The sequence below is a fragment of the Oncorhynchus mykiss genome, unplaced genomic scaffold, assembly GCF_013265735.2.
Source record: "Oncorhynchus mykiss isolate Arlee unplaced genomic scaffold, USDA_OmykA_1.1 un_scaffold_234, whole genome shotgun sequence".
Classification (NCBI taxonomy): Eukaryota; Metazoa; Chordata; class Actinopteri; order Salmoniformes; family Salmonidae; genus Oncorhynchus; species Oncorhynchus mykiss.
The window spans coordinates 75574-99541 of record NW_023493700.1 but is presented as its reverse complement, the minus strand read 5'-3'; the positions used below and the strand labels follow the sequence as shown (position 1 = coordinate 99541).

General features: G+C 37.0%; 12 non-coding genes across 12 annotated transcripts; all 12 read right to left on the bottom strand.

Annotated features, from left to right (window-relative positions):
- Nucleotides 1-1331: 1331 nt before the first annotated feature.
- trnar-ucg lies at nucleotides 1332-1404 on the bottom strand. Its single transcript has one exon. It is a non-coding gene; the product is annotated as a tRNA-Arg (tRNA).
- Nucleotides 1405-2307: 903 nt separating this feature from the next.
- On the bottom strand, nucleotides 2308-2380 carry trnar-ucg. Its single transcript has one exon. It is a non-coding gene; the product is annotated as a tRNA-Arg (tRNA).
- A 1874-nt stretch (nucleotides 2381-4254) lies between these two features.
- On the bottom strand, nucleotides 4255-4327 carry trnar-ucg. The gene has a single exon. It is a non-coding gene; the product is annotated as a tRNA-Arg (tRNA).
- Nucleotides 4328-5230: 903 nt separating this feature from the next.
- trnar-ucg lies at nucleotides 5231-5303 on the bottom strand. The gene has a single exon. It is a non-coding gene; the product is annotated as a tRNA-Arg (tRNA).
- A 4649-nt stretch (nucleotides 5304-9952) lies between these two features.
- Nucleotides 9953-10025, bottom strand: trnar-ucg. The gene has a single exon. It is a non-coding gene; the product is annotated as a tRNA-Arg (tRNA).
- A 4310-nt stretch (nucleotides 10026-14335) lies between these two features.
- Nucleotides 14336-14408, bottom strand: trnar-ucg. The gene has a single exon. It is a non-coding gene; the product is annotated as a tRNA-Arg (tRNA).
- Nucleotides 14409-15588: 1180 nt separating this feature from the next.
- On the bottom strand, nucleotides 15589-15661 carry trnar-ucg. The gene has a single exon. It is a non-coding gene; the product is annotated as a tRNA-Arg (tRNA).
- Nucleotides 15662-16564: 903 nt separating this feature from the next.
- On the bottom strand, nucleotides 16565-16637 carry trnar-ucg. Its single transcript has one exon. It is a non-coding gene; the product is annotated as a tRNA-Arg (tRNA).
- Nucleotides 16638-18443: 1806 nt separating this feature from the next.
- trnar-ucg lies at nucleotides 18444-18516 on the bottom strand. Its single transcript has one exon. It is a non-coding gene; the product is annotated as a tRNA-Arg (tRNA).
- A 1806-nt stretch (nucleotides 18517-20322) lies between these two features.
- trnar-ucg lies at nucleotides 20323-20395 on the bottom strand. Its single transcript has one exon. It is a non-coding gene; the product is annotated as a tRNA-Arg (tRNA).
- A 2432-nt stretch (nucleotides 20396-22827) lies between these two features.
- trnaq-uug lies at nucleotides 22828-22900 on the bottom strand. Its single transcript has one exon. It is a non-coding gene; the product is annotated as a tRNA-Gln (tRNA).
- A 554-nt stretch (nucleotides 22901-23454) lies between these two features.
- Nucleotides 23455-23527, bottom strand: trnar-ucg. The gene has a single exon. It is a non-coding gene; the product is annotated as a tRNA-Arg (tRNA).
- Between the last annotated feature and the right edge of the window lie 441 nt (nucleotides 23528-23968).

The window sequence follows — 23968 nt, the reverse complement described above, 5'->3', positions numbered from 1 at the left end:
CAACAATGTCCAAGCTTTTCAAAGCAACAAGACCAATGCCATATTTAGGGTAATTGCAAACATGTACAAATTAGCTGAGCTAATGAAATTAAACGACCCTATTTGATATCATACAGACTTTGCTATGCAACAGTAGACATCAACGTTGTGATCCTGTCCAAATGAGGAAAGCAAGTGATATTTAACAAGTAAGAAGAGACCTTTTCCCTCAATCTTGCGATGCAGAATCAGACACAATAATTCTCAGGCCTTGCAATATTAGATTATTAAAGATGAATGACAATGTCTTAGCATTTCAAAGCAACAAGAACAATGCCTTATTTCGGGAAATTGCAAACATGTCCATATTAGCTGATTTAATGAAATTAAACGACCACGAAAATGCCTCAAAAGCCCAATTTTCTGTTTCGAAGTCAGACGCCTTATTCACGAGGCAACACCTTCTACTCCATATTCTCCGATATAACATCAAACAGACGTTGCTTAGCAACAACAGACATCAAAGTTGTGAACCTATCCGAATGAGGACAGCTAGTGATATTTTACAAGTACGAAAAGACTATGTCCCTCAATCTTGCGATGCCGAATCAGACACAATATTTCTCAGGCCTTGCAGTCTTAGATAATTAAAGTTAAACAACAATGTACAAGTTTTTCAAAGCAACAAGAACAATGGCTTATTTCAGGAAATTGCAAACATCTTCAAATTAGCTGAGCTAAGGAAATTTAACAACCACGAAGGGACTCAAACCCACAATTTTCAGATTCAAAGTCAGACACCTTATCCATTAGGCCACACAGTCTACTTAATACATCCCTATTTCACATCATACAGACATTGCTTAGCAACAACAGACATCAAAGTTGTGAACCTGTCCGACTGAGGAAAGCTAATGATATTTAACAAGTACAAAGATACTCTTTCCTTCAATCTTGCGATGCAGATTCAGACACAATAATTCTCAGGCCTTGCTGTCTTAGATTATTAAAGTTAAACAACAATGTACAAGTTTTTCAAAGCAACAAGAACAATGCCTTATTTCGGGAAATTGCAAACATCTTCAAATTAGCTGAGCTAATGAAATTAAACGACCCTATTTGATGTCATACAGACTGTCCAAATGAGGAAAGCTAGTGATATTTAACAAGTAAGAAGAGACCTTTTCCCTCAATCTTGCGATGCCGAATCAGACACAATATTTCTCAGGCCTTGCAGTCTTAGATAATTAAAGTTAAACAACAATGTACAAGTTTTTGAAAGCAACAAGAACAATGCCTTATTTCGGGAAATTGCAAACATCTTCAAATTAGCTGAGCTAAATGAAACTAAACAACCACGAAGGGACTCAAACCCTCAATCTTCTGATTCGAAGTCAGACGCCTTATCCATTAGGCCACGCAGTCTACGTGATACATCCCTATTTGACATCATACAGACATTGCTTACCAACAACAGACATCAAAGTTGTGAACCTGTCCGAATGAGGAAAGCTAATGATATTTAACAAGTACAAAGATACTCTTTTCTTCAATCTTGCGATGCAGATTCAGACACAATAATTCTCAAGCCTTGCAGTCTTAGATTATTAAAGTTGAATAACAATGTCCAAGCAACAAGACCAATGCCTTAGTTTGGGAAATTGCAAACATCTTCAAATTAGCTGAGCTAAGGAAATTGAACAACCACGAAGGGACTCAAAACCACTATTTTCGGATTCAAAGTCAGACACCTTATCCATTAGGCCACACAGTCTACTTAATATATCCCTATTTCACATCATACAGACATTGCTTAGCAACAACAGACATCAAAGTTGTGAACCTGTCCGAATGAGGAAAGCTAATGATATTTAACAAGTACAAAGATACTCTTTCCTTCAATCTTGCGATGCAGATTCAGACACAATAATTCTCAGGCCTTGCAGTCTTAGATTATTAAAGTTGAACAACAATGTCCAAGCTTTTCAAAGCAACAAGACCAATGCCATATTTAGGGAAATTGCAAACATGTACAAATTAGCTGAGCTAATGAAATTAAACGACCCTATTTGATATCATACAGACTTTGCTATGCAACAGTAGACATCAAAGTTGTGATCCTGTCCAAATGAGGAAAGCTAGTGATATTTAACAAGTACGAAGAGACTATTTCCCTCAATCTTGCGATGCAGAATCATACACAATATTTCTCAGGCCTTGCAGTCTAAGATTATTAAAGTTGAATAACAATGTCCAAGCAACAAGACCAATGCCTTAGTTTGGGAAATTGCAAACATGTTCAAATTAGCTGAGCTAAATGAAACTAAACAACCACGAAGGGACTCGAACCCTCAATCTTCTGATTCGAAGTCAGACGCCTTATCCATTAGGCCACGCAGTCTATGTGATACATCCCTATTTGACATCATACAGACATTGCTTAGCAACAACAGACATCAAAGTTGTGAACCTGTCCGAATGAGGAAAGCTAATGATATTTGACAAGTACAAAGATACTCTTTCCTTCAATCTTGCGATGCAGATTCAGACACAATAATTCTCAGGCCTTGCAGTCTAAGATTATTAAAGTTGAATAACAATGTCCAAGCAACAAGACCAATGCCTTAGTTTGGGAAATTGCAAACATGTTCAAATTAGCTGAGCTAAATGAAACTAAACAACCACGAAGGGACTCCAACCCTCAATCTTCTGATTCGAAGTCAGGCGCCTTATCCATTAGGCCACGCATTCTATTTAATACATCCCTATTTCACATCATACAGACACTGCTTAGCAACAACAGACATCAAAGTTGTGAACCTGTCCGAATGAGGAAAGCTAATGATATTTAACAAGTACAAAGATACTCTTTTCTTCAATCTTGCGATGCAGATTCAGACACAATAATTCTCAGGCCTTGCAGTCTTAGATTATTAAAGTTGAACAACAATGTCCAAGCTTTTCAAAGCAACAAGACCAATGCCATATTTAGGGTAATTGCAAACATGTACAAATTAGCTGAGCTAATGAAATTAAACGACCCTATTTGATATCATACAGACTTTGCTATGCAACAGTAGACATCAACGTTGTGATCCTGTCCAAATGAGGAAAGCTAGTGATATTTAACAAGTAAGAAGAGACCTTTTCCCTCAATCTTGCGATGCAGAATCAGACACAATAATTCTCAGGCCTTGCAATATTAGATTATTAAAGATGAATGACAATGTCTTAGCATTTCAAAGCAACAAGAACAATGCCTTATTTCGGGAAATTGCAAACATGTCCATATTAGCTGATTTAATGAAATTAAACGACCACGAAAATGCCTCAAAAGCCCAATTTTCTGTTTCGAAGTCAGACGCCTTATTCACGAGGCAACACCTTCTACTCCATATTCTCCGATATAACATCAAACAGACGTTGCTTAGCAACAACAGACATCAAAGTTGTGAACCTATCCGAATGAGGACAGCTAGTGATATTTTACAAGTACGAAAAGACTATGTCCCTCAATCTTGCGATGCCGAATCAGACACAATATTTCTCAGGCCTTGCAGTCTTAGATAATTAAAGTTAAACAACAATGTACAAGTTTTTCAAAGCAACAAGAACAATGGCTTATTTCAGGAAATTGCAAACATCTTCAAATTAGCTGAGCTAAGGAAATTTAACAACCACGAAGGGACTCAAACCCACAATTTTCAGATTCAAAGTCAGACACCTTATCCATTAGGCCACACAGTCTACTTAATACATCCCCATTTCACATCATACAGACATTGCTTAGCAACAACAGACATCAAAGTTGTGAACCTGTCCGACTGAGGAAAGCTAATGATATTTAACAAGTACAAAGATACTCTTTCCTTCAATCTTGCGATGCAGATTCAGACACAATAATTCTCAGGCCTTGCTGTCTTAGATTATTAAAGTTAAACAACAATGTACAAGTTTTTCAAAGCAACAAGAACAATGCCTTATTTCGGGAAATTGCAAACATCTTCAAATTAGCTGAGCTAATGAAATTAAACGACCCTATTTGATGTCATACAGACTGTCCAAATGAGGAAAGCTAGTGATATTTAACAAGTAAGAAGAGACCTTTTCCCTCAATCTTGCGATGCCGAATCAGACACAATATTTCTCAGGCCTTGCAGTCTTAGATAATTAAAGTTAAACAACAATGTACAAGTTTTTGAAAGCAACAAGAACAATGCCTTATTTCGGGAAATTGCAAACATCTTCAAATTAGCTGAGCTAAATGAAACTAAACAACCACGAAGGGACTCAAACCCTCAATCTTCTGATTCGAAGTCAGACGCCTTATCCATTAGGCCACGCAGTCTACGTGATACATCCCTATTTGACATCATACAGACATTGCTTACCAACAACAGACATCAAAGTTGTGAACCTGTCCGAATGAGGAAAGCTAATGATATTTAACAAGTACAAAGATACTCTTTTCTTCAATCTTGCGATGCAGATTCAGACACAATAATTCTCAAGCCTTGCAGTCTTAGATTATTAAAGTTGAATAACAATGTCCAAGCAACAAGACCAATGCCTTAGTTTGGGAAATTGCAAACATCTTCAAATTAGCTGAGCTAAGGAAATTGAACAACCACGAAGGGACTCAAAACCACTATTTTCGGATTCAAAGTCAGACACCTTATCCATTAGGCCACACAGTCTACTTAATATATCCCTATTTCACATCATACAGACATTGCTTAGCAACAACAGACATCAAAGTTGTGAACCTGTCCGAATGAGGAAAGCTAATGATATTTAACAAGTACAAAGATACTCTTTCCTTCAATCTTGCGATGCAGATTCAGACACAATAATTCTCAGGCCTTGCAGTCTTAGATTATTAAAGTTGAACAACAATGTCCAAGCTTTTCAAAGCAACAAGACCAATGCCATATTTAGGGAAATTGCAAACATGTACAAATTAGCTGAGCTAATGAAATTAAACGACCCTATTTGATATCATACAGACTTTGCTATGCAACAGTAGACATCAAAGTTGTGATCCTGTCCAAATGAGGAAAGCTAGTGATATTTAACAAGTACGAAGAGACTATTTCCCTCAATCTTGCGATGCAGAATCATACACAATATTTCTCAGGCCTTGCAGTCTAAGATTATTAAAGTTGAATAACAATGTCCAAGCAACAAGACCAATGCCTTAGTTTGGGAAATTGCAAACATGTTCAAATTAGCTGAGCTAAATGAAACTAAACAACCACGAAGGGACTCGAACCCTCAATCTTCTGATTCGAAGTCAGACGCCTTATCCATTAGGCCACGCAGTCTATGTGATACATCCCTATTTGACATCATACAGACATTGCTTAGCAACAACAGACATCAAAGTTGTGAACCTGTCCGAATGAGGAAAGCTAATGATATTTGACAAGTACAAAGATACTCTTTCCTTCAATCTTGCGATGCAGATTCAGACACAATAATTCTCAGGCCTTGCAGTCTAAGATTATTAAAGTTGAATAACAATGTCCAAGCAACAAGACCAATGCCTTAGTTTGGGAAATTGCAAACATGTTCAAATTAGCTGAGCTAAATGAAACTAAACAACCACGAAGGGACTCCAACCCTCAATCTTCTGATTCGAAGTCAGGCGCCTTATCCATTAGGCCACGCATTCTATTTAATACATCCCTATTTCACATCATACAGACACTGCTTAGCAACAACAGACATCAAAGTTGTGAACCTGTCCGAATGAGGAAAGCTAATGATATTTAACAAGTACAAAGATACTCTTTTCTTCAATCTTGCGATGCAGATTCAGACACAATAATTCTCAGGCCTTGCAGTCTTAGATTATTAAAGTTGAACAACAATGTCCAAGCTTTTCAAAGCAACAAGACCAATGCCATATTTAGGGTAATTGCAAACATGTACAAATTAGCTGAGCTAATGAAATTAAACGACCCTATTTGATATCATACAGACTTTGCTATGCAACAGTAGACATCAACGTTGTGATCCTGTCCAAATGAGGAAAGCTAGTGATATTTAACAAGTAAGAAGAGACCTTTTCCCTCAATCTTGCGATGCAGAATCAGACACAATAATTCTCAGGCCTTGCAATATTAGATTATTAAAGATGAATGACAATGTCTTAGCATTTCAAAGCAACAAGAACAATGCCTTATTTCGGGAAATTGCAAACATGTCCATATTAGCTGATTTAATGAAATTAAACGACCACGAAAATGCCTCAAAAGCCCAATTTTCTGTTTCGAAGTCAGACGCCTTATTCACGAGGCAACACCTTCTACTCCATATTCTCCGATATAACATCAAACAGACGTTGCTTAGCAACAACAGACATCAAAGTTGTGAACCTATCCGAATGAGGACAGCTAGAGATATTTTACAAGTACGAAAAGACTATGTCCCTCAATCTTGCGATGCCGAATCAGACACAATATTTCTCAGGCCTTGCAGTCTTAGATAATTAAAGTTAAACAACAATGTACAAGTTTTTCAAAGCAACAAGAACAATGGCTTATTTCAGGAAATTGCAAACATCTTCAAATTAGCTGAGCTAAGGAAATTTAACAACCACGAAGGGACTCAAACCCACAATTTTCAGATTCAAAGTCAGACACCTTATCCATTAGGCCACACAGTCTACTTAATACATCCCTATTTCACATCATACAGACATTGCTTAGCAACAACAGACATCAAAGTTGTGAACCTGTCCGACTGAGGAAAGCTAATGATATTTAACAAGTACAAAGATACTCTTTCCTTCAATCTTGCGATGCAGATTCAGACACAATAATTCTCAGGCCTTGCTGTCTTAGATTATTAAAGTTAAACAACAATGTACAAGTTTTTCAAAGCAACAAGAACAATGTCTTATTTCGGGAAATTGCAAACATCTTCAAATTAGCTGAGCTAATGAAATTAAACGACCCTATTTGATGTCATACAGACTGTCCAAATGAGGAAAGCTAGTGATATTTAACAAGTAAGAAGAGACCTTTTCCCTCAATCTTGCGATGCCGAATCAGACACAATATTTCTCAGGCCTTGCAGTCTTAGATAATTAAAGTTAAACAACAATGTACAAGTTTTTCAAAGCAACAAGAACAACGCCTTATTTCGGGAAATTGCAAACATCTTCAAATTAGCTGAGCTAAGGAAATTTAACAACCACGAAGGGACTCAAACCCACAATTTTCAGATTCAAAGTCAGACACCTTATCCATTAGGCCACACAGTCTACTTAATACATCCCTATTTCACATCATACAGACATTGCTTAGCAACAACAGACATCAAAGTTGTGAACCTGTCCGAATGAGGAAAGCTAATGATATTTAACAAGTACAAAGATACTCTTTCCTTCAATCTTGCGATGCAGATTCAGACACAATAATTCTCAGGCCTTGCTGTGTTAGATTATTAAAGTTAAACAACAATGTACAAGTTTTTCAAAGCAACAAGAACAATGCCTTATTTCGGGAAATTGCAAACATCTTCAAATTAGCTGAGCTAATGAAATTAAACGACCCTATTTGATATCATACAGACTTTGCTATGCAACAGTAGACATCAAAGTTGTGATCCTGTCCAAATGAGGAAAGCTAGTGATATTTAACAAGTAAGAAGAGACCTTTTCCCTCAATCTTGCGATGCAGAATCAGACACAATAATTCTCAGGCCTTGCAATATTAGATTATTAAAGATGAATGACAATGTCTTAGCATTTCAAAGCAACAAGAACAATGCCTTATTTCGGGAAATTGCAAACATGTCCATATTAGCTGATTTAATGAAATTAAACGACCACGAAAATGCCTCAAAAGCCCAATTTTCTGTTTCGAAGTCAGACGCCTTATTCACGAGGCAACACCTTCTACTCCATATTCTCCGATATAACATCAAACAGACGTTGGTTAGCAACAACAGACATCAAAGTTGTGAACCTATCCGAATGAGGACAGCTAGTGATGTTTTACAAGTACGAAAAGACTATGTCCCTCAATCTTGCGATGCCGAATCAGACACAATATTTCTCAGGCCTTGCAGTCTTAGATAATTAAAGTTAAACAACAATGTACAAGTTTTTCAAAGCAACAAGAACAATGCCTTATTTCGGGAAATTGCAAACATCTTCAAATTAGCTGAGCTAATGAAATTAAACGACCCTATTTGATATCATACAGACTTTGCTATGCAACAGTAGACATCAAAGTTGTGATCCTGTCCAAATGAGGAAAGCTAGTGATATTTAACAAGTAAGAAGAGACCTTTTCCCTCAATCTTGCGATGCAGAATCAGACACAATAATTCTCAGGCCTTGCAATATTAGATTATTAAAGATGTATAACAATGTCTTAGCATTTCAAAGCAACAAGAACAATGCCTTATTTCGGGAAATTGCAAACATGTCCATATTAGCTGATTTAATGAAATTAAACGACCACGAAAATGCCTCAATAGCCCAATTTTCTGTTTCGAAGTCAGACGCCTTATTCACGAGGCAACACCTTCTACTCCATATTCTCCGATATAACATCAAACAGACGTTGCTTAGCAACAACAGACATCAAAGTTGTGAACCTATCCGAATGAGGACAGCTAGTGATATTTTACAAGTACGAAAAGACTATGTCCCTCAATCTTGCGATATCCATTAGGCCACGCAGTCTACGTGATACATCCCTATTTGACATCATACAGACATTGCTTAGCAACAACAGACATCAAAGTTGTGAACCTGTCCGAATGAGGAAAGCTAATGATATTTAACAAGTACAAAGATACTCTTTTCTTCAATCTTGCGATGCAGATTCAGACACAATAATTCTCAGGCCTTGCAGTCTTAGATTATTAAAGTTGAACAACAATGTCCAAGCTTTTCAAAGCAACAAGACCAACGCCTTAGTTTGGGAAATTGCAAACATCTTCAAATTAGCTGAGCTAAGGAAATTTAACAACCACGAAGCGACTCAAACCCACATTTTTCAGATTCAAAGTCAGACACCTTATTCACGAGGCAACACCCGCTACTCCATATTCTCCGATATAACATCAAACAGACGTCGCTTAGCAACAACAGACATCAAAGTTGTGAACCTATCCGAATGAGGACAGCTAGTGATATTTTACAAGTACGAAAAGACTATGTCCCTCAATCTTGCGATGCCGAATCAGACACAATATTTCTCAGGCCTTGCAGTCTTAGATTATTAAAGTTAAACAACAATGTACACGTTTTTCAAAGCAACAAGAACAATGCCTTATTTCAGGAAATTGCAGACATCTTCAAATTAGCTGAGCTAAGGAAATTTAACAACCATGAAGGGACTCAAACCCACAACTTTCAGATTCAAAGTCAGACACCTTATCCATTAGGCCACACAGTCTACTTAATACATCCCTATTTCACATCATACAGACATTGCTTAGCAACAACAGACATCAAAGTTGTGAACCTGTCCGAATGAGGAAAGCTAATGATATTTAACAAGTACAAAGATACTCTTTCCTTCAATCTTGCGATGCAGATTCAGACACAATAATTCTCAGGCCTTGCAGTCTTAGATTATTAAAGTTGAACAACAATGTCCAAGCTTTTCAAAGCAACAAGACCAATGCCATATTTAGGGAAATTGCAAACATGTACAAATTAGCTGAGCTAATGAAATTAAACGACCCTATTTGATATCATACAGACTTTGCTATGCAACAGTAGACATCAAAGTTGTGATCCTGTCCAAATGAGGAAAGCTAGTGATATTTAACAAGTACGAAGAGACTATTTCCCTCAATCTTGCGATGCAGAATCATACACAATATTTCTCAGGCCTTGCAGTCTAAGATTATTAAAGTTGAATAACAATGTCCAAGCAACAAGACCAATGCCTTAGTTTGGGAAATTGCAAACATCTTCAAATTAGCTGAGCTAAATGAAACTAAACAACCACGAAGGGACTCGAACCCTCAATCGTATGATTCGAAGTCAGACGCCTTATCCATTAGGCCACGCAGTCTACGTGATACATCCCTATTTGACATCATACAGACATTGCTTAGCAACAACAGACATCAAAGTTGTGAACCTGTCCGAATGAGGACAGCTAGTGATATTTTACAAGTACGAAAATACTATTTCCCTCAATCTTGCGATGCCGAATCAGACACAATATTTCTCAGGCCTTGCAGTCTTAGATTATTAAAGTTAAACAATAATGTACAAGTTTTTCAAAGCAACAAGAACAATGCCTTATTTCGGGAAATTGCAAACATGTACAAATTAGCTGAGCTAATGAAATTAAACGACCCTATTTGATATCATACAGACTTTGCTATGCAACAGTAGACATCAAAGTTGTGATCCTGTCCAAATGAAGAAAGCTAGTGATATTTAACAAGTACGAAGAGACTATTTCCCTCAATCTTGCGATGAAGAATCATACACAATATTTCTCAGGCCTTGCAGTCTAAGATTATTAAAGTTGAATAACAATGTCCAAGCAACAAGACCAATGCCTTAGTTTGGGAAATTGCAAACATCTTCAAATTAGCTGAGCTAAGGATATGTAACAACCACGAAGGGACTAAAACCCACAATTTTCAGATTCAAAGTCAGACACCTTATCCATTAGGCCACAAAGTCTACTTAATACATCCCTATTTCACATCATACAGACATTGCTTAGCAACAACAGACATCAAAGTTGTGAACCTGTCCGAATGAGGAAAGCTAATGATATTTAACAAGTACAAAGATACTATTTTCTTCAATCTTGCGATGCAGATTCAGACACAATAATTCTCAGGCCTTGCAGTCTTAGATTATTAAAGTTGAACAACAATGTCCAAGCTTTTCAAAGCAACAAGACCAATGCCATATTTAGGGAAATTGCAAACATGTACAAATTAGCTGAGCTAATGAAATTAAATGACCCTATTTGATATCATACAGACTTTGCTATGCAACAGTAGACATCAAAGTTGTGATCCTGTCCAAATGAGGAAAGCTAGTGATATTTAACAAGTAAGAAGAGACCTTTTCCCTCAATCTTGCGATGCAGAATCAGACACAATATTTCTCAGGCCTTGCAGTCTAAGATTATTAAAGTTGAATAACAATGTCCAAGCAACTAGACCAATGCCTTAGTTTGGGAAATTGCAAACATCTTCATATTAGCTGAGCTAAGGAAATTTAACAACCACGAAGGGACTCAAAACCACTATTTTCAGATTCAAAGTCAGACACCTTATCCATTAGGCCACACAGTCTACTTAATATATCCCTATTTCACATCATACAGACATTGCTTAGCAACAACAGACATCAAAGTTGTGAACCTGTCCGAATGAGGAAAGCTAATGATATTTAACAAGTACAAAGATACTCTTTCCTTCAATCTTGCGAGGCAGATTCAGACACAATAATTCTCAGGCCTTGCAGTCTTAGATTATTAAAGTTGAACAACAATGTCCAAGCTTTTCAAAGCAACAAGACCAATGCCATATTTAGGGAAATTGCAAACATGTACAAATTAGCTGAGCTAATGAAATTAAACGACCCTATTTGATATCATACAGACTTTGCTATGCAACAGTAGACATCAAAGTTGTGATCCTGTCCAAATGAGGAAAGCTAGTGATATTTAACAAGTACGAAGAGACTATTTCCCTCAATCTTGCGATGCAGAATCATACACAATATTTCTCAGGCCTCGCAGTCTAAGATTATTAAAGTTGAATAACAATGTCCAAGCAACAAGACCAATGCCTTAGTTTGGGAAATTGCATACATCTTCAAATTAGCTGAGCTAAGGAAATTTAACAACCACGAAGGGACTCAAAACCACTATTTTCGGATTCAAAGTCAGACACCTTATCCATTAGGCCACACAGTCTACTTAATATATCCCTATTTCACATCATACAGACATTGCTTAGCAACAACAGACATCAAAGTTGTGAACCTGTCCGAATGAGGAAAGCTAATGATATTTAACAAGTACAAAGATACTCTTTCCTTCAATCTTGCGATGCAGATTCAGACACAATAATTCTCAGGCCTTGCAGTCTTAGATGATTAAAGTTGAACAACAATGTCCAAGCTTTTCAAAGCAACAAGACCAATGCCATATTGAGGGAAATTGCAAACATGTACAAATTAGCTGAGCTAATGAAATTAAATGACCCTATTTGATATCATACAGACTTTGCTATGCAACAGTAGACATCAAAGTTGTGATCCTGTCCAAATGAGGAAAGCTAGCGATATTTAACAAGTAAGAAGAGACCTTTTCCCTCAATCTTGCGATGCAGAATCAGACACAATATTTCTCAGGCCTTGCAGTCTAAGATCATTAAAGTTGAATAACAATGTCCAAGCAACTAGACCAATGCCTTAGTTTGGGAAATTGCAAACATCTTCATATTAGCTGAGCTAAGGAAATTTAACAACCACGAAGGGACTCAAACCCACAATTTTCAGATTCAAAGTCAGACACCCTATCCATTAGGCCACACAGTCTACTTAATGCATCCCTATTTCACATCATACAGACATTGCTTAGCAACAACAGACATCAAAGTTGTGAACCTGTCCGAATGAGGAAAGCTAATGATATTTAACAAGTACAAAGATACTCTTTCCTTCAATCTTGCGATGCAGATTCAGACACAATAATTCTCAGGCCTTGCAGTCTTAGATTATTAAAGTTGAACAACAATGTCCAAGCTTTTCAAAGCAACAAGACCAATGCCTTAGTTTGGGAAATTGCAAACATCTTCAAATTAGCTGAGCTAATGAAATTAAACGACCCTATTTGATATCATACAGACTTTGCTATGCAACAGTAGACATCAAAGTTGTGATCCTGTCCAAATGAGGAAAGCTAGTGATATTTAACAAGTACGAAGAGACTATTTCCCTCAATCTTGCGATGCAGAATCATACACAATATTTCTCAGGCCTCGCAGTCTAAGATTATTAAAGTTGAATAACAATGTCCAAGCAACAAGACCAATGCCTTAGTTTGGGAAATTGCAAACATCTTCAAATTAGCTGAGCTAAGGAAATTTAACAACCACGAAGGGACTCAAAACCACTATTTTCGGATTCAAAGTCAGACACCTTATCCATTAGGCCACACAGTCTACTTAATATATCCCTATTTGACATCATACAGACATTGCTTAGCAACAACAGACATCAAAGTTGTGAACCTGTCCGAATGAGGAAAGCTAATGATATTTAACAAGTACAAAGATACTCTTTTGTTCAATCTTGCGATGCAGATTCAGACACAATAATTCTCAAGCCTTGCAGTCTTAGATTATTAAAGTTGAACAACAATGTCCAAGCTTTTCAAAGCAACAAGACCAATGCCATATTTAGGGAAATTGCAAACATGTACAAATTAGCTGAGCTAATGAAATTAAACGACCCTATTTGATATCATACAGACTTTGCTATGCAACAGTAGACATCAAAGTTGTGATCCTGTCCAAATGAGGAAAGCTAGTGATATTTAACAAGTAAGAAGAGACCTTTTCCCTCAATCTTGCGATGCAGAATCAGACACAATATTTCTCAGGCCTTGCAGTCTAAGATTATTAAAGTTGAATAACAATGTCCAAGCAACAAGACCAATGCCTTAGTTTGGGAAATTGCAAACATCTTCAAATTAGCTGAGCTAAGGAAATTTAACAACCACGAAGGGACTCAAAACCACTATTTTCGGATTCAAAGTCAGACACCTTATCCATTAGGCCACACAGTCTACTTAATATATCCCTATTTCACATCATACAGACATTGCTTAGCAACAACAGACATCAAAGTTGTGAACCTGTCCGAATGAGGAAAGCTAATGATATTTAACAAGTACAAAGATACTCTTTCCTTCAATCTTGCGATGCAGATTAAGACACAATAATTCTCAGGCCTTGCAGTCTTAGATTATTAAAGTTGAACAACAATGTCCAAGCTTTTCAAAGCAACAAGACCAATGCCATATTTAGGGAAATTGCAAACATGTACAAATTAGCTGAGCTAATGAAATTAAACGACCCTATTTGATATCATACAGACTTTGCTATGCAACAGTAGACATCAAAGTTGTGATCCTGTCCAAATGAGGAAAGCTAGTGATATTTAACAAGTACGAAGAGACTATTTCCCTCAATCTTGCGATGCAGAATCATACACAATATTTCTCAGGCCTTGCAGTCTAAGATTATTAAAGTTGAATAACAATGTCCAAGCAACAAGACCAATGCCTTAGTTTGGGAAATTGGAAACATCTTCAAATTAGCTGAGCTAAATTAAACTAAACGACCACGAAGGGACTCGAACCCTCAATCTTCTGATTCGAAGTCAGACGCCTTATCCATAAGGCCACGCAGTCTACATGATACATCCCTATTTGACATCATACAGACATTGCTTAGCAACAACAGACATCAAAGTTGTGAACCTGTCCGAATGAGGAAAGCTAATGATATTTAACAAGTACAAAGATACTCTTTCCTTCAATCTTGCGATGCAGATTCAGACACAATAATTCTCAGGCCTTGCAGTCTTAGATTATTAAAGTTGAACAACAATGTCCAAGCTTTTCAAAGCAACAAGACCAATGCCATATTTAGGGAAATTGCAAACATGTACAAATTAGCTGAGCTAATGAAATTAAACGACCCTATTTGATATCATACAGACTTTGCTATGCAACAGTAGACATCAAAGTTGTGATCCTGTCCAAATGAGGAAAGCTAGTGATATTTAACAAGTACGAAGAGACTATTTCCCTCAATCTTGCGATGCAGAATCATACACAATATTTCTCAGGCCTTGCAGTCTAAGATTATTAAAGTTGAATAACAATGTCCAAGCAACAAGACCAATGCCTTAGTTTGGGAAATTGCAAACATCTTCAAATTAGCTGAGCTAAGGAAATTTAACAACCACGAAGGGACTCAAAACCACTATTTTCGGATTCAAAGTCAGACACCTTATCCATTAGGCCACACAGTCTACTTAATATATCCCTATTTCACATCATACAGACATTGCTTAGCAACAACAGACATCAAAGTTGTGAACCTGTCCGAATGAGGAAAGCTAATGATATTTAACAAGTACAAAGATACTCTTTCCTTCAATCTTGCGATGCAGATTCAGACACAATAATTCTCAGGCCTTGCAGTCTTAGATTATTAAAGTTGAACAACAATGTCCAAGCTTTTCAAAGCAACAAGACCAATGCCATATTTAGGGAAATTGCAAACATGTACAAATTAGCTGAGCTAATGAAATTAAACGACCCTATTTGATATCATACAGACTTTGCTATGCAACAGTAGACATCAAAGTTGTGATCCTGTCCAAATGAGGAAAGCTAGTGATATTTAACAAGTACGAAGAGACTATTTCCCTCAATCTTGCGATGCAGAATCATACACAATATTTCTCAGGCCTCGCAGTCTAAGATTATTAAAGTTGAATAACAATGTCCAAGCAACAAGACCAATGCCTTAGTTTGGGAAATTGCAAACATCTTCAAATTAGCTGAGCTAAATGAAACTAAACAACCACGAAGGGACTCGAACCCTCAATCTTCTGATTCGAAGTCAGACGCCTTATCCATTAGGCCACGCAGTCTACGTGATACATCCCTATTTGACATCATACAGACATTGCTTAGCAACAACAGACATCAAAGTTGTGAACCTGTCCGAATGTGGAAAGCTAATGATATTTAACAAGTACAAAGATACTCTTTTCTTCAATCTTGCGATGCAGATTCAGACACAATAATTCTCAAGCCTTGCAGTCTTAGATTATTAAAGTTGAATAACAATGTCCAAGCAACAAGACCAATGCCTTAGTTTGGGAAATTGCAAACATCTTCAAATTAGCTGAGCTAAGGAAATTTAACAACCACGAAGGGACTCAAAACCACTATTTTCGGATTCAAAGTCAGACACCTTATCCATTAGGCCACACAGTCTACTTAATATATCCCTATTTCACATCATACAGACATTGCTTAGCAACAACAGACATCAAAGTTGTGAACCTGTCCGAATGAGGAAAGCTAAGGATATTTAACAAGTACAAAGATACTCTTTCCTTCAATCTTGCGATGCAGATTCAGACACAATAATTCTCAGGCCTTGCAGTCTTAGATTATTAAAGTTGAACAACAATGTCCAAGCTTTTCAAAGCAACAAGACCAATGCCATATTTAGGGAAATTGCAAACATGTACAAATTAGCTGAGCTAATGAAATTAAACGACCCTATTTGATATCATACAGACTTTGCTATGCAACAGTAGACATCAAAGTTGTGATCCTGTCCAAATGAGGAAAGCTAGTGATATTTAACAAGTACGAAGAGACTATTTCCCTCAATCTTGCGATGCAGAATCATACACAATATTTCTCAGGCCTTGCAGTCTAAGATTATTAAAGTTGAATAACAATGTCCAAGCAACAAGACCAATGCCTTAGTTTGGGAAATTGCAAACATCTTCAAATTAGCTGAGCTAAATGAAACTAAACAACCACGAAGGGACTCCAACCCTCAATCTTCTGATTCGAAGTCAGACGCCTTATCCATTAGGCCACGCAGTCTACGTGATACATCCCTATTTGACATCATACAGACATTGCTTAGCAACAACAGACATCAAAGTTGTGAACCTGTCCGAATGAGGAAAGCTAATGATATTTAACAAGTACAAAGATACTCTTTTCTTCAATCTTGCGATGCAGATTCAGACACAATAATTCTCAGGCCTTGCAGTCTTAGATTATTAAAGTTGAACAACAATGTCCAAGCTTTTCAAAGCAACAAGACCAATGCCATATTTAGGGAAATTGCAAACATGTACAAATTAGCTGAGCTAATGAAATTAAACGACCCTATTTGATATCATACAGACTTTGCTATGCTACAGTAGACATCAAAGTTGTGATCCTGTCCAAATGAGGAAAGCTAGTGATATTTAACAAGTAAGAAGAGACCTTTTCCCTCAATCTTGCGATGCAGAATCAGACACAATATTTCTCAGGCCTTGCAGTCTAAGATTATTAAAGTTGAATAACAATGTCCAAGCAACAAGACCAATGCCTTAGTTTGGGAAATTGCAAACATCTTCAAATTAGCTGAGCTAAGGAAATTTAACAACCACGAAGGGACTCAAACCCACAATTTTCAGATTCAAAGTCAGACACCTTATCCATTAGGCCACACAGTCTACTTAATACATCCCTATTTCACATCATACAGACATTGCTTAGCAACAACAGACATCAAAGTTGTGAACCTGTCCGAATGAGGAAAGCTAATGATATTTAACAAGTACAAAGATACTCTTTCCTTCAATCTTGCGATGCAGATTAAGACACAATAATTCTCAGGCCTTGCAGTCTTAGATTATTAAAGTTGAACAACAATGTCCAAGCTTTTCAAAGCAACAAGACCAATGCCATATTTAGGGAAATTGCAAACATGTACAAATTAGCTGAGCTAATGAAATTAAACGACCCTATTTGATATCATACAGACTTTGCTTTGCAACAGTAGACATCAAAGTTGTGATCCTGTCCAAATGAGGAAAGCTAGTGATATTTAACAAGTACGAAGAGACTATTTCCCTCAATCTTGCGATGCAGAATCATACACAATATTTCTCAGGCCTCGCAGTCTAAGATTATTAAAGTTGAATAACAATGTCCAAGCAACAAGACCAATGCCTTAGTTTGGGAAATTGCAAACATCTTCAAATTAGCTGAGCTAAGGAAATTTAACAACCACGAAGGGACTCAAAACCACTATTTTCGGATTCAAAGTCAGACACCTTATCCATTAGGCCACACAGTCTACTTAATATATCCCTATTTCACATCATACAGACATTGCTTAGCAACAACAGACATCAAAGTTGTGAACCTGTCCGAATGAGGAAAGCTAATGATATTTAACAAGTACAAAGATACTCTTTCCTTCAATCTTGCGATGCAGATTCAGACACAATAATTCTCAGGCCTTGCAGTCTTAGATTATTAAAGTTGAACAACAATGTCCAAGCTTTTCAAAGCAACAAGACCAATGCCATATTTAGGGAAATTGCAAACATGTACAAATTAGCTGAGCTAATGAAATTAAACGACCCTATTTGATATCATACAGACTTTGCTATGCAACAGTAGACATCAAAGTTGTGATCCTGTCCAAATGAGGAAAGCTAGTGATATTTAACAAGTACGAAGAGACTATTTCCCTCAATCTTGCGATGCAGAATCATACACAATATTTCTCAGGCCTTGCAGTCTAAGATTATTAAAGTTGAATAACAATGTCCAAGCAACAAGACCAATGCCTTAGTTTGGGAAATTGCAAACATCTTCAAATTAGCTGAGCTAAATGAAACTAAACAACCACGAAGGGACTCCAACCCTCAATCTTCTGATTCGAAGTCAGACGCCTTATCCATTAGGCCACGCAGTCTACGTGATACATCCCTATTTGACATCATACAGACATTGCTTAGCAACAACAGACATCAAAGTTGTGAACCTGTCCGAATGAGGAAAGCTAATGATATTTAACAAGTACAAAGATACTCTTTTCTTCAATCTTGCGATGCAGATTCAGACACAATAATTCTCAGGCCTTGCAGTCTTAGATTATTAAAGTTGAACAACAATGTCCAAGCTTTTCAAAGCAACAAGACCAATGCCATATTTAGGGAAATTGCAAACATGTACAAATTAGCTGAGCTAATGAAATTAAACGACCCTATTTGATATCATACAGACTTTGCTATGCTACAGTAGACATCAAAGTTGTGATCCTGTCCAAATGAGGAAAGCTAGTGATATTTAACAAGTAAGAAGAGACCTTTTCCCTCAATCTTGCGATGCAGAATCAGACACAATATTTCTCAGGCCTTGCAGTCTAAGATTATTAAAGTTGAATAACAATGTCCAAGCAACAAGACCAATGCCTTAGTTTGGGAAATTGCAAACATCTTCAAATTAGCTGAGCTAAGGAAATTTAACAACCGCGATGGGACTCAAAACCACTATTTTCGGATTCAAAGTCAGACACCTTATCCATTAGGCCACACAGTCTACTTAATATATCCCTATTTCACATCATACAGACATTGCTTAGCAACAACAGACATCAAAGTTGTGAACCTGTCCGAATGAGGAAAGCTAATGATATTTAACAAGTACAAAGATACTCTTTCCTTCAATCTTGCGATGCAGATTCAGACACAATAATTCTCAGGCCTTGCAGTCTTAGATTATTAAAGTTGAACAACAATGTCCAAGCTTTTCAAAGCAACAAGACCAATGCCATATTTAGGGAAATTGCAAACATGTACAAATTAGCTGAGCTAATGAAATTAAACGACCCTATTTGATATCATACAGACTTTGCTATGCAACAGTAGACATCAAAGTTGTGATCCTGTCCAAATGAGGAAAGCTAGTGATATTTAACAAGTAAGAAGAGACCTTTTCCCTCAATCTTGCGATGCAGAATCAGACACAATATTTCTCAGGCCTTGCAGTCTAAGATTATTAAAGTTGAATAACAATGTCCAAGCAACAAGACCAATGCCTTAGTTTGGGAAATTGCAAACATCTTCAAATTAGCTGGGCTAAGGAAATTTAACAACCACGAAGGGACTCAAACCCACAATTTTCAGATTCAAAGTCAGACACCTTATCCATTAGGCCACACAGTCTACTTAATGCATCCCTATTTCACATCATACAGACATTGCTTAGCAACAACAGACATCAAAGTTGTGAACCTGTCCGAATGAGGAAAGCTAATGATATTTAACAAGTACAAAGATACTCTTTCCTTCAATCTTGCGATGCAGATTAAGACACAATAATTCTCAGGCCTTGCAGTCTTAGATTATTAAAGTTGAACAACAATGTCCAAGCTTTTCAAAGCAACAAGACCAATGCCATATTTAGGGAAATTGCAAACATGTACAAATTAGCTGAGCTAATGAAATTAAACGACCCTATTTGATATCATACAGACTTTGCTATGCAACAGTAGACATCAAAGTTGTGATCCTGTCCAAATGAGGAAAGCTAGTGATATTTAACAAGTACGAAGAGACTATTTCCCTCAATCTTGCGATGCAGAATCATACACAATATTTCTCAGGCCTTGCAGTCTAAGATTATTAAAGTTGAATAACAATGTCCAAGCAACAAGACCAATGCCTTAGTTTGGGAAATTGCAAACATGTTCAAATTAGCTGAGCTAAATTAAACTAAACAACCACGAAGGGACTCGAACCCTCAATCTTCTGATTCGAAGTCAGACACCTTATCCATTAGGCCACGCAGTCTACATGATACATCCCTATTTGACATCATACAGACATTGCTTAGCAACAACAGACATCAAAGTTGTGAACCTGTCCGAATGAGGAAAGCTAATGATATTTAACAAGTACAAAGATACTCTTTTCTTCAATCTTGCGATGCAGATTCAGACACAATAATTCTCAAGCCTTGCAGTCTTAGATTATTAAAGTTGAACAACAATGTCCAAGCTTTTCAAAGCAACAAGACCAATGCCATATTTAGGGAAATTGCAAACATGTACAAATTAGCTGAGCTAATGAAATTAAACGACCCTATTTGATATCATACAGACTTTGCTATGCAACAGTAGACATCAAAGTTGTGATCCTGTCCAAATGAGGAAAGCTAGTGATATTTAACAAGTAAGAAGAGACCTTTTCCCTCAATCTTGCGATGCAGAATCAGACACAATATTTCTCAGGCCTTGCAGTCTAAGATTATTAAAGTTGAATAACAATGTCCAAGCAACAAGACCAATGCCTTAGTTTGGGAAATTGCAAACATCTTCAAATTAGCTGAGCTAAGGAAATTTAACAACCACGAAGGGACTCAAAACCACTATTTTCGGATTCAAAGCCAGACACCTTATACATTAGGCCACACAGTCTACTTAATATATCCCTATTTCACATCATACAGACATTGCTTAGCAACAACAGACATCAAAGTTGTGAACCTGTCCGAATGAGGAAAGCTAATGATATTTAACAAGTACAAAGATACTCTTTCCTTCAATCTTGCGATGCAGATTCAGACACAATAATTCTCAGGCCTTGCAGTCTTAGATTATTAAAGTTGAACAACAATGTCCAAGCTTTTCAAAGCAACAAGACCAATGCCATATTTAGGGAAATTGCAAACATGTACAAATTAGCTGAGCTAATGAAATTAAACGACCCTATTTGATATCATACAGACTTTGCTATGCAACAGTAGACATCAAAGTTGTGATCCTGTCCAAATGAGGAAAGCTAGTGATATTTAACAAGTAAGAAGAGACCTTATCCCTCAATCTTGCGATGCAGAATCAGACACAATATTTCTCAGGCCTTGCAGTCTAAGATTATTCAAGTTGAATAACAATGTCCAAGCAACAAGACCAATGCCTTAGTTTGGGAAATTGCAAACATCTTCAAATTAGCTGAGCTAAGGAAATTTAACAACCACGAAGGGACTCAAACACACAATTTTCAGATTCAAAGTCAGATACCTTATCCATTAGGCCACGCAGTCTACATGATACATCCCTATTTGACATCATACAGACATTGCTTAGCAACAACAGACATCAAAGTTGTGAACCTGTCCGAATGAGGAAAGCTAATGATATTTAACAAGTACAAAGATACTCTTTTCTTCAATCTTGCGATGCAGATTCAGACACAATAATTCTCAAGCCTTGCAGTCTTAGATTATTAAAGTTGAACAACAATGTCCAAGCTTTTCAAAGCAACAAGACCAATGCCATATTTAGGGAAATTGCAAACATGTACAAATTAGCTGAGCTAATGAAATTAAACGACCCTATTTGATATCATACAGACTTTGCTATGCAACAGTAGACATCAAAGTTGTGATCCTGTCCAAATGAGGAAAGCTAGTGATATTTAACAAGTAAGAAGAGACCTTTTCCCTCAATCTTGCGATGCAGAATCAGACACAATATTTCTCAGGCCTTGCAGTCTAAGATTATTAAAGTTGAATAACAATGTCCAAGCAACAAGACCAATGCCTTAGTTTGGGAAATTGCAAACATCTTCAAATTAGCTGGGCTAAGGAAATTTAACAACCACGAAGGGACTCAAACCCACAATTTTCAGATTCAAAGTCAGACACCTTATCCATTAGGCCACACAGTCTACTTAATGCATCCCTATTTCACATCATACAGACATTGCTTAGCAACAACAGACATCAAAGTTGTGAACCTGTCCGAATGAGGAAAGCTAATGATATTTAACAAGTACAAAGATACTCTTTCCTTCAATCTTGCGATGCAGATTAAGACACAATAATTCTCAGGCCTTGCAGTCTTAGATTATTAAAGTTGAACAACAATGTCCAAGCTTTTCAAAGCAACAAGACCAATGCCATATTTAGGGAAATTGCAAACATGTACAAATTAGCTGAGCTAATGAAATTAAACGACCCTATTTGATATCATACAGACTTTGCTATGCAACAGTAGACATCAAAGTTGTGATCCTGTCCAAATGAGGAAAGCTAGTGATATTTAACAAGTACGAAGAGACTATTTCCCTCAATCTTGCGATGCAGAATCATACACAATATTTCTCAGGCCTTGCAGTCTAAGATTATTAAAGTTGAATAACAATGTCCAAGCAACAAGACCAATGCCTTAGTTTGGGAAATTGCAAACATGTTCAAATTAGCTGAGCTAAATTAAACTAAACAACCACGAAGGGACTCGAACCCTCAATCTTCTGATTCAAAGTCAGACACCTTATCCATTAGGCCACGCAGTCTACATGATACATCCCTATTTGACATCATACAGACATTGCTTAGCAACAACAGACATCAAAGTTGTGAACCTGTCCGAATGAGGAAAGCTAATGATATTTAACAAGTACAAAGATACTCTTTCCTTCAATCTTGCGATGCAGATTAAGACACAATAATTCTCAGGCCTTGCAGTCTTAGATTATTAAAGTTGAACAACAATGTCCAAGCTTTTCAAAGCAACAAGACCAATGCCATATTTAGGGAAATTGCAAACATGTACAAATTAGCTGAGCTAATGAAATTAAACGACCCTATTTGATATCATACAGACTTTGCTATGCAACAGTAGACATCAAAGTTGTGATCCTGTCCAAATGAGGAAAGCTAGTGATATTTAACAAGTACGAAGAGACTATTTCCCTCAATCTTGCGATGCAGAATCATACACAATATTTCTCAGGCCTCGCAGTCTAAGATTATTAAAGTTGAATAACAATGTCCAAGCAACAAGACCAATGCCTTAGTTTGGGAAATTGCAAACATCTTCAAATTAGCTGAGCTAAATGAAACTAAACAACCACGAAGGGACTCGAACCCTCAATCTTCTGATTCGAAGTCAGACGCCTTATCCATTAGGCCACGCAGTCTACGTGATACATCCCTATTTGACATCATACAGCCATTGCTTAGCAACAACAGACATCAAAGTTGTGAACCTGTCCGAATGAGGAAAGCTAATGATATTTAACAAGTACAAAGATACTCTTTTCTTCAATCTTGCGATGCAGATTCAGACACAATAATTCTCAAGCCTTGCAGTCTTAGAGTATTAAAGTTGAATAACAATGTCCAAGCAACAAGACCAATGCCTTAGTTTGGCAAATTGCAAACATCTTCAAATTAGCTGAGCTAAGGAAATTTAACAACCACGAAGGGACTCAAAACCACTATTTTCGGATTCAAAGTCAGACACCTTATCCATTAGGCCACACAGTCTACTTAATATATCCCTATTTCACATCATACAGACATTGCTTAGCAACAACAGACATCAAAGTTGTGAACCTGTCCGAATGAGGAAAGCTAAT